The 10,778-nt window shown below is 47.7% G+C and overlaps 1 long non-coding RNA gene across 2 annotated transcripts in view; it reads left to right on the forward strand.

The window, feature by feature from the left end:
* The window catches only part of LOC140430636 (uncharacterized), a 138,656-nt gene extending 129,315 nt beyond the window's left edge, over positions 1–9,341 (forward strand). For both annotated transcript variants that reach the window (XR_011949481.1, XR_011949480.1), the window contains one exon: positions 8,689–9,341. This is a non-coding gene — a long non-coding RNA (uncharacterized lncRNA). The remainder of the gene's footprint in view (positions 1–8,688) is intronic.
* Positions 9,342–10,778: the final 1,437 nt, after the last annotated feature.

Below are 10,778 nucleotides of genomic sequence, written 5' to 3' on the forward strand. Positions count from 1 at the left end.
TAGAGTTGGAGGAACTGGCAGATGACGATTCTTTGAATGTGGAGGCTGGTGGGGTGAAAAGTGAGAAAAAAGGGGACTTAGCCCTGGTTCTGGTAGGGGGGGCACATGAGAGCAGAGGTGCGGGAGATTTGTCGGTTGAGAGGCCTGTCAACCACAGTGTGTGGTAAACCACCATTAAGGAAGAATGAAGACATGTCAGCAGCACTGTTTTGGAAAGTGACATCGTTGGAACAGATGCGACTGAGGCGAAGGAACTGGGAGAATGGGCTGGAGTCTTACAGGATGTGGGGTGTAATTTCTATATTTCTATACTCGCTAGCATGTGACACCAGGAGTAATCCAGAGATTAAACTTTGGAGGCCCTGCTTTTTAATTTATTACCTAGCTCCCTGAATTCTTGATGCAAGGCCTCATCCTGCATTATACCTATACTGTTGCTCCCAACATAGGTGGGATTCTCCGGCTGCATTCGCTCGGCGACCGGAGAATCCCGCCCGAGGTCAATGGATTTTCCATTCTACGCGGCTCACCCATGATGTTCTTGCGGCGGGTGCGGGAGAATTCAGTCCTACACTTCAAAAGTATTTCATTGGTCTTGAAAAGTGCTATATAAATGCAAGTCTTGGCAGCTTCCAAAATGGAATGCCGATTTGTGAGCGGGACTCCCGGCGATTCCTGGGCGACTTGCCTGTTTTTCCTGGTCACCCATTTCCTTTTTTCCTCTTGTCCCTTGTGCTGTGGTGTGACCACCTCTCTAAATGTGCTATCTACGTAACGCTCAGACTCACGGATGCACCACAGTGCCTCCAGCCACACTTCCCAATATAAATTTAACTCTGGCTGAATGAGGCTGCCATGGCACTTTCGTCAGGTGAAAGGCCAGTTAGGACTTGCTGGGAAGAGGCAGTGATCCCCTAGGCCCCAGAAGGAAATCTTAAGGCCCTTTCCTATTCCCTTCTGGAACAGCAAATGTCACTGGAACTTGATCACACCATTTATCCCATGTTGGTGGGCAGCCAGATTTTCTTGCTCCCTGCCTTCAGGCGGGAGGCCGACTGACAGAATTTGAATGCGGTCCAAGAGTTAAAATAGCTCAGAGCTAATTTCAAGGGGCAGCAGACATGTGTAACACTTACCTTGTGACATGCTCAAAACCATGGGCCAAATCAATTATTCCTATTGTTTCTATTATTCAATTGTTACTCCGACTGCCAGGGAAATGATTGTTCCATTCCTGTGAATAAGTAGCAACATCAAGCTCTAATATTCCCTGATAATTCTGTCTAATAAAACCTAGTACCACTGTTTGTCAATTCATGTTTTTTTTCCCTGAAGAATCTGACTTTAAACACCTTTGGTTATTTTGCTAATGACATTATACAAGTGCAAGTTTTAATGTTGTTGACTGACCATTGGTGGCCATGTGACGCCCTACCAGCACAAAACCAGTAAATAATAGTATGCAATCATTAATTTTGTATATGTTATAAAGAATCATATACCCTGTACCATGTTTCCAAGCAAGCATACGTCTTGGGGTTGAGATGACATTGATAAACCTTTCAAGCTTCTCTCTAGAGGTTTATGATTTATCTTAATACATTACTGCTGGTAGCCCAATGGAGATCACGTATTATCTTGTACGTACTGAATCAGTTGCAGTTACTTGGTTGGGCCTTCATTTTACTGTGTCTGCTTTTAGGAGGTTATCATCCATAGATAAAATTGCAAACTTGAATCAAGAGTATAAGCCACACAAAAAAAGAAGCATTATCAAGCGTAGTTTCTGAATCGAGTTCAATCGCGAAACACTTTGGCAGAAAAAGGTAACAATATACTTGGCCCTGTGAATCAAATACAGCAACTTGGAGATTTAAAAAAATTGCACACTCTGTGAAACACCTGAATACAGAACACTGAACACTCTGAAGCATAGGTCTATGCTTCCTATCTCCAGTTCCTTATTCATATTGTCACATTAATACAGTATCTGTGAAGGGTTTATTTAAACCATAATTCTATTCTTTGGAATTCATTCATCTGAATAAAATAGAGCCACTAAATGGACAGTTGCTTATGGCCTGTACGAACACGCAGCCTGTGTACTCTCAGATGCTGTTTATTATTCTTCATGGCGATATCTATAATTTATGAGCAAACTGTTTTGTAAGCATTCCATAAAGGTTGAGTAAAGTATTTAGTTGTTAACGCTTACATTGTCATGCTCTGAATCGAAATGTGCCCACTTACATTCTATTCATCAAAGCACAAAGACATCAAGGCAAAGATATTATCCAAATATTATTAAAACTTTGAACCTTGTCCTCATAAATTATGGCAAAATGGCTTCTGAGCTATTAGCGAGGAAAATGTATGGGCTTCAGTTGCATTGGAGTAATTATGTGCTTAAAAGGAAGCGTGGCTGAGCATTCTCCCAGTAAAACAAGAAGAGTCATGATCATTTGTTACTTCTTTAGTACTGTTCAGTATTTTTCACACAGGTCAATCCAACCTTACAGCAGCACCATTATCTTCCCAGAGAGACCAAACATCTGTTACTAAGTACATACAGACACTGCTGCAACATGCTAAAAATCTTGTCCAGTTCATCTGTTTTGCTTACAGTACCATGCTTTAAAACACTTGGCCAAGTTTACAAAGCAACCCCCATTTCGCATTGCTAGTGTGATGCATCAGCAATGAAATATGCAGTACTTCCACTCCTCCATTATTTCCTTAAATATATGCACAGCTGTAAGATACCGGTACTGGGTCTGTCTGGTGGCTCATTTCCGCAAGTCTATTTCTTAAACTCACTGTGTCCACTCAAACTGCAAAAGGCACAGGATCCTTGTTTCGATGCCAGCCCCAAAACACAACTGCTGCTTGTTTTATGGAATAGATCAGGATGGACAACAGAAAGGCACTTTAGAAGCAGATTGGCAAGTAAGCAAAATTATTTTTTCACGGACAGGGAGCAAAACAGATTTGTGGCCGCAAGGAAAACGAGAAAGATGGGAAAACAAAAAAGTTGCTTAGTTTCAATTTGTATAGATGTGAACGTGATTGTTTTTAATACCTTCGTGTTTCTCAGTTGGAAAACAGCAAACAGTAAAACCCCACTTGCTTGCTATCTCTGTCCTGGCATAATTTCATCCTCCCACTCAAAAGATAGCCAGTGTTGCAGGGAATGAGGAGGACATTTCATGAAAGCTACAGTAATTGATTAAACATCTGTTAAAACGGCAGGTGGTTTCTCCTTTTTTTTCATGGGGTGTTTGATAATGGATGATCTAATCTGTGTTCCTACATTGTTTACTTCATTACACAGGTGACAGAGATGAAGTGATAGTATCTGCCAACTTTTAAAAAATGACTTGCCTGCAAGAAATGATTGTGCTAATTTCCAATGGGAAGAGCTGCAACATGTGCAACAAGCTCGGCTTACATGAAATCTTTATTTTCTGTGCCCTCCCCAGACCGATTTACTTGTAGAGCTTGAAATTCAACTTTTACATCCTTTGATTGCTTTCCCGGGGCCATACAAAACAATTACCACAGCGTAAGCACTAAAGAAACTGATGATTATAAGGACATGAGCTTTGTATGACTGAACAATGGCTAGAAATAGTGCTTCCTCATAGGCGATAGTTATTAACAGTTATTTAAACAATCAAAGTTGTCCTGTGACAGAAACCATATTTTGCAAAGCCATGAACAATCTTGCAAGGATAATTGTCAGTTTACATTCCGTGTCTCAGAATTTATCAAAATAAATATTGAGATGTAAATTTTCTTTTCTATATGTTTAGTAGGGGTGCAATGTGTTTTCTGGCTAGTTTCCTTCTCCTCTCGTCTCTCGTAAAGATAGTGACGCTTTTTGGCACAGAGCCCAGGGGTCGGATTTTCCCAGTCCCGATGAGACGGAATGGAGGCAGGACAGCAGAAAAATGGCCGCCGAGGAACGCGGCCAGGACTCCGCCTCTGTTTCCCAGGGGCGGGACAAGGAGCGGGCTTCGGTACGAACTTGCTCCTATTAATGAGGCAAATAGCATCATTGTGGACGTTTTATGAGCCCATCCCTGGTTAAGATTTTGAATTTTTAATGAAGCGGCCAGGCTTTAGCAGCTTTCGGGAAGTTCAATGGAGGCAAACATAGGGTTAACTGTAAACGCATGTGACAAGATGCAGTTTGATTTGATGCTGAAGAATCTGAGCTCAGAGGGATTTTACCCCATTATATTAAAATAAAACACTGATTTGAAAAAAACTTGTCAGCAGCCTACCATGTCCTGGATTCCAGGACATACATTTCTTTCCGAAATGTGGGAAATTTCAATTGCACCAACTTTTGGCCTCAAACATTAATGTGCAAATGGCAGCCACAGCAATGGCTGCTGAAGCGAGTCACAACGTAGCCCACTTTTTGACTGACGCACCACTGTTCCCATGTCCTTGCGAGTTCTTTGGATGACATATCCGTCTCTTAGGCAATTAACACACCAACTGGGTCAAACTAATAGCTAATTCCAGTTTCACATTGGGGTGGATTTGCAACCTGAATTAAACTCACCTCCTGATTGCTACCTCTAACCAGAAAATCCAGCCTGGCTGTCTATTACTTATGTGTGGGTTGGTAGGTAATACATCCGTGAAGAGCATCAACAACAATTAACTTGGATGTATAGAGGGCCTTCAATGTAAACAAACATTGCTTGGTGCATCACAGAGGTGCACGAAGGAAAACGGTCACTAAATCAATGAAGGAGAGAGTAGGATAGGCATTGAAAAGAGTCAAATAAGTGGGTTTTTGGGAGAGGCCTACAGGTAGAGAGGGAAGTGGAAAGGAGATTTAGAAAGCGTATTGTGGAGAAGTTGGGTCTCGATGGCTAAATAGCCAGACTCCAGTTAAATTTAAAAAAATAAATTTAGAGTACCCAATTATTTAATTTTCCAATTAAGGGGCAATTTAGCGTGGCCAATCCACGTAACCTGCACATCTTTGGGTTGTGGGGGTGAGACCCACGCAGACACGGGGAGAATGTGCAAACTCCACCCAGCAACGAAGCCATACGTGAACCACGCCGGCGGGAACTCGGCCGGTCATCTGCGGAGAATCACCGCGGGGGCCTCTCTCAATGGGCCCCTGACCAGTGCCACGTTGACCGCGCGTGCGACTGGCGGCGATACTCCGGTCGCCGGAGAATCGCGCAAAGTACATGATCTCTTTGGTGTAGAAAACACAATTTCCTCTCTTGAGGCGGTGTCTGTCTCAGAAAACGGGTCAAGGATTTCCTCCAGGTTGCTCAGATGCTCCTTTTCGGTGGCTCCGGTGATCAGGATGTCATCCAAGTAGACTGCAACTCGCGCTAGTCCATGGAGGAGGTTCTGCATGACTCTCTGGAAAATAGCACGAGCCGATAACACACATGGTGGTAAACCCATGTATTCATAGAGGCCTCTATGGGTATTAATGGTCACAATTTTTCTGGAATCTGCGGCTAGCTCCAATTGGAGGTATGCGTGATTAATATCAAATTTAGAAAAAGAGTGTCCACCAGCCAACTTTGCAAAGAGATCCTCTATTCGTGACATCGGGTAACTGTCTAAACAAGAAGCCTTGGGCAGAATTCTCCAATAATGGGGCTATGTCCCCGCGCCCCCGAGGAAACGTGCGCAAATCACTCCGGACATTTTTCTAGAAAGTCTGGGTGATTTTCCATTTTTAAGGGGGCTTGCAGGGCCCTGGAGTGCTCCACGCAGCTCCGGCTGCTGATACGGGGCCCGGCACTTCCGGCCGCGAGTCCGCACATGTGCGCTGCAGCTGGCTGCGGTGCCGGCCCCGCGCAACATTGCGGACCCACACATCGGGCCGGGGCCGAAGAAGTAGCCCACCCCCCCAGAACGCGCGTGCCCGCCGATCGGTGGCCCCTGATCGCGGGCCTGGCCGTCGTGGAGGTCCCCCCCGGTGACGGACCACCCAACCCCCACCAGGACGGCCACCGACTCCAGGTGAAACCATACGTGAACCACGCCGGCGAGAACTCGGCCGGTCATCCGCGGAGAATCACCGCGGGGGCCTCTCTCAACGGGCCCCTGACCAGCGCCACGTCGACCGCACGTGCGACTGGCGGCGATACTCCGGTCGCCGGAGAATCGCACAAAAGCATTGCAGGTCCGACGCCCCATTCTCCGCCCCCGCGCCGGGTGCGTTTGCGGCCCTTGTTTATGGTTAGCTCATAATCCCCTCACAAACAGACCATTTTGTCCAGTACTGGGACTACAGGCGCAGGCCAATCTGCACAGTTTACCGGCCAGGTGATTCCTAGGCTTTCCAAGTAGTTGAGTTCATCCTTTGCCTTTGTCAGCAATACATAGAGAACTGGGAAGGCCCCGAAATACTTTGATTGGGCCTCAGGGTCTACGTGTATCTTTTTGCTTTTACCCAGGCTCTCCTGGAAAACCTCCAGGTACTACCCCAGGACTTGTTTAATCCCCCAGTGCCTGACCTGAAATCCATTGCCAGTCCAAATGGAGACTCTGCAGCCAATCACAACCCAGCAAACTCGGGCAAGGGCCCCGCACTATTATCAAGAGCAGGCTCACTGGGACTACGGTGCTGAGGACCCGGGTTCGAATCCCAACCCTGGATCACTGTCTGTGTGGAGTTTGCACATTCTGCTGTGTCTGCGAATATTTCACCCCCACAACACAAAGATGTGCAGGGTAGGTGGCTTAGGCCACGCTAAATTGCCCCTTAATTGGAAAAAAAAAATTGGATACTCTAAATTTATATTTTAAAAAATCAAGGGCAGGTTGCAGACTGCAGTCCATAGGCAACTGGGGTCATTGCTGTCCCCGTGATGGCTAGGGGTTTCCCCCTTGCAGATTGCCAATGTTGCCTCGGTGTCCCTCAAATTCAATTGCTGGATTCCTGTACTGATCTTTTCAAACATCTGCTGTCCTATTGCTGAGACTGCGGCCCCCGTGTCCAGTGCCCATTTCTAGACGGTGACCATTCACCTGGACAGTGATTTTGATGGGGGCAATCCGTGGCGCGGCGATGCAATCCAATTGCATGCACTCGTCGTTGTCAGGCTTGGATAGTCCTGGCTCTAGTCGTGCGCCACCCTCGACCAGGGCGACATGCTTGCTGGCTGACCTGGAGTTGCCTGTCTCTGCAGTTTCTCTGGCCACAGGTGTCGCACTTCTGTGGATCTTCCTCCATTGATTCTGGGGAGGTGTCCCACCTGGTTGCAGCAGCCCTCCGTCAACGGGCCTGATCCCGACGGTATTTGGAAAGGGTGGCGTCCCAGAGGTCTCTCTCCTAGGGGGCTTGGCTCATCTGAATGGGGGGCATCCTACGCTATTCATCTCCATCCCTGACATCCACTGGAGCTCATGGATTCCTTTCTCTCTGCTCGACCGTGAGAGGGAGATCTCGACGTCCAGCAACGGCTTGGCCAGCAATTTCCGTTGTGTCGCCATGTTGTTTATACCGCATACAAGGCAATCTCATAGCATCTTGGGTAAGGATGATCTGTAGTTGTAATGTTCTACCAATTTGCGGAGCCTTGTTAAAAACTCTGGAACAGACTCCCCCAGGGTTCTCTCGGCCATGTTAAATCGGTATCATTGGACAATGACCAATGGCCTGGGGTCGTAGTAATTTGTTACGAGTGCCACTAATTCCTTGAACATCTTGCAGTCTGGGGCCGCAGGGTAGGTTAGGCTTTTATGACACTCAAAATGGAGGCCCCACAGGTGGTCAAAAGAATGAATTTCTAGCGATTATTTAAAAAATATTTTTATTCAAAGCATTTCCGAATTTTTTACAAATCACAAAGCACCCATTCAAACCATAACATGCAAAATGTACCCACGATACAGTAAAGAAATAACAACCCCAATCACCCACCCACCCCCGCAGATGTTTGCCATTCCTTAAAGATGGCGATGAACAGCCTCCATCTCAAAAATAACCCCTCCTCCGGTCCCCTCATGGCAGATTTAATTTTCAACCAAGTCACTCACCCACGCTGCCACTTGAGGCATCTCCGGTATCTGCCAGCCTACCAAGATCTGCTTCCGGGCTATAAGGGAGGCAAAGGCCAAAACATTGGCTTCTCTCCCCATCTGTATTCCCTGATCCTCCGACACCCCGAATATCGTCACACACGGGCTCGGAACAACCCTGATCCCCAGAACCTGCGACATAGCCGCCACAAATGACTTCCACAACTCGTTCAACTTAGGGCACGCCCAGAACACATGGGCCCCCTAAGCACCGTCCGCATCTATTTTCTAGCCCCAGAGAGAAATGACCCATCCGCGCCACTATCATGTATGCTCTGTGCACCACTTTAAAATGAATGAGGCTTAGCTTCACACACAAGGAGGTCATATTTACTCTACACAGGGCCTCACTACATAACCCTGCCTCAAATACCCCAGGTCCTCTGTGATGAATGTATTCACCAGAATACGTTGTCTGTAGAGGACTGTAATATGATCCCTTTTCCATGTAGTGTACTGGAACCCTGGTGGGCTCCGCCTCTGGCTCCGCACCCCCCCCCCCGGACGGTATATAGACAGGCCGCCTGGGGGCGGTGCTCAGTTGGTACAGCGATCTCAGGCAGGCAAGTTCTTGTGTAATAAAGCCTATGTTCTCTCCCTCTCATCGTCTAGCAGTGGATTAATGGTACATCAATTTATTACACAAAGACATCACTATGGAAACCGTTCTGAAGCCTGATAAATTGGAACTCGACACATGAGCATCAAAAGCAAAGAAAATCTTCTCCCACTGGCTCCGCTGTTTTGAGGCCTACCTCGATTCCTCTGCAACGCCACCCTCCGACGCCCTCAAGCTGCGCCTCCTCCACGCCCGGGTGAGCCACCGAATCGCGGGTACGATTCAAGACGCAGCCACGTACAACGCGGCAGTGGCGATTCTAAAGAGACAGTTTGTGTAGCCCGTGAACTAAGTGTTCGCGTGGCACCTCCTCACTACCCGCTGACAACGCGCCGGGGAATTGCTGGACGAGTACCTGGAGAACCTGACTCTGCAACTACAAGGATGTGAAGGTCGACGAGCACATGAAACTGATGATCCGGGACACCTATGGGGTCCGGTCTAACTACATCCGGCAGCGACAGCTGGAAAACGGGACCACTGACCTACAGGATATGGTAAAGCTAGCCTCCTCATTAGAGGTGGCTGACCAGAGCCTCAGCGCGTTCCCGGCAGACCCAGCGAACCCCTCGTGGGCACCACAGATGCGGCCTTCACCGATCTCAGGCAGGCATGTTCTTGTGTAATAAAGCCTATGTTCTCTCGCTCTCATCGTCTAGCAGTGGATTAATGGTACATCATCCTCCCTCCACTTTTGCTTTACATCCTCTACGATGCCCATTCCTTTTCCATTAGTTCCACGTATACGTCCGAGATCCTACCCTCCCCATCTCCTCCTCAGACAATTTTTTTTCATACTTCAGCAATGGCGGCGACCTCGGAAACGTGGCCACCTCCTTTCTACCAAAGCCCCTAGAGCCTGTCACCCCTCGGCAACAGGAACTCTTTCACCAATTTTCCCAGCTCCAGACGTCTACCCCCACGAACAGGTCCCTAAAACACGCTATCCCCGTCCGCTCCTAAACCCTAAATGTCGAATCCAGCCACATCGGGACAAATCTGAGATTGCCACAGATTGGCGCCCACCATGGCCCGCCCTCCATCTTATAAGGTTGCCTGCACTGATTCCACACTGAGCGATGATACTACTAACGGGCTTGAGGAGTATTTCGCCGGCGAGAATAGAAGAGGCGCCAACAACAGTGCCCTAAAACTCAACCCCTACACGAGCCTCCCTCCATCCGCCCACACACCGACCTCGCCTTCTCCGCCCACCACCTGACCTTCTCAATATTCGCTGTCCATTAATAATTCAACAAGCTCAGCAATGCCAATACCCCTCTCCACCTGTCCCTCTCCAAAAAACCCCTCCTAACCCACCCATGTAAACTCAGAGATTATCCTATTCATCGTGCCAAAAAAGGACTTGGCCAGAGAAATCGGGAGATTCTGAATAACAAACAGAAACCTAGGCGAGAACATCATCTTTACTGTCCGGACCCTCCTAGCGAAAGTGGTCAGGCATCCCAATTCTTCAAGTCCCACTTCACCCCCTCCACCAAGTTAGCCAAATTCAATTTATGCAGTTAAGCCCAACTATGCGCCACCCCAGACCCAAATATCGAAAACTCGACTTGACCAGCATCTTCTCCAAACCTCACCTCTGCCATCCGAGCATTCACCGGAAACACCTCTCACTTTCCTACATTGAGCTGATACCCAGAGAAGGTCCCAACCCCCGTTAAAATCACCAGAAAACTCTCCCCCGGATCCGGAACATACAACAACAGATCATCCGGGAACACAGGGAAACCCGATGCTCCAGCGCTCTCCGCCGCCCCCGTACTATACGCCTCCACATCCTGAAGCCCTAAGTGCCATTGCCAAAGGCTCGATCGCCAATGCAAAAAGTGATGGAGACAACGGACAATCCTGCCTCGTTCCCCGATACAGCCAAAAATACCCCAAATTAACATTGTTTGTGCGAACACTTGCCACAGGAGACCTATATAACAGCCTGATCCAATCCACATATCCCTGCCCAAATCCAAACATTCCCAGCACTTCAAACAAATGTTTCCACTCAACCTGGTCAAACGCCTTCTCTGCACCCATCGACACTATCACTTCCGATCCCTGACCC

This window comes from Scyliorhinus torazame, chromosome 10 (genome assembly GCF_047496885.1).
Source record: "Scyliorhinus torazame isolate Kashiwa2021f chromosome 10, sScyTor2.1, whole genome shotgun sequence".
Taxonomy (NCBI): Eukaryota; Metazoa; Chordata; class Chondrichthyes; order Carcharhiniformes; family Scyliorhinidae; genus Scyliorhinus; species Scyliorhinus torazame.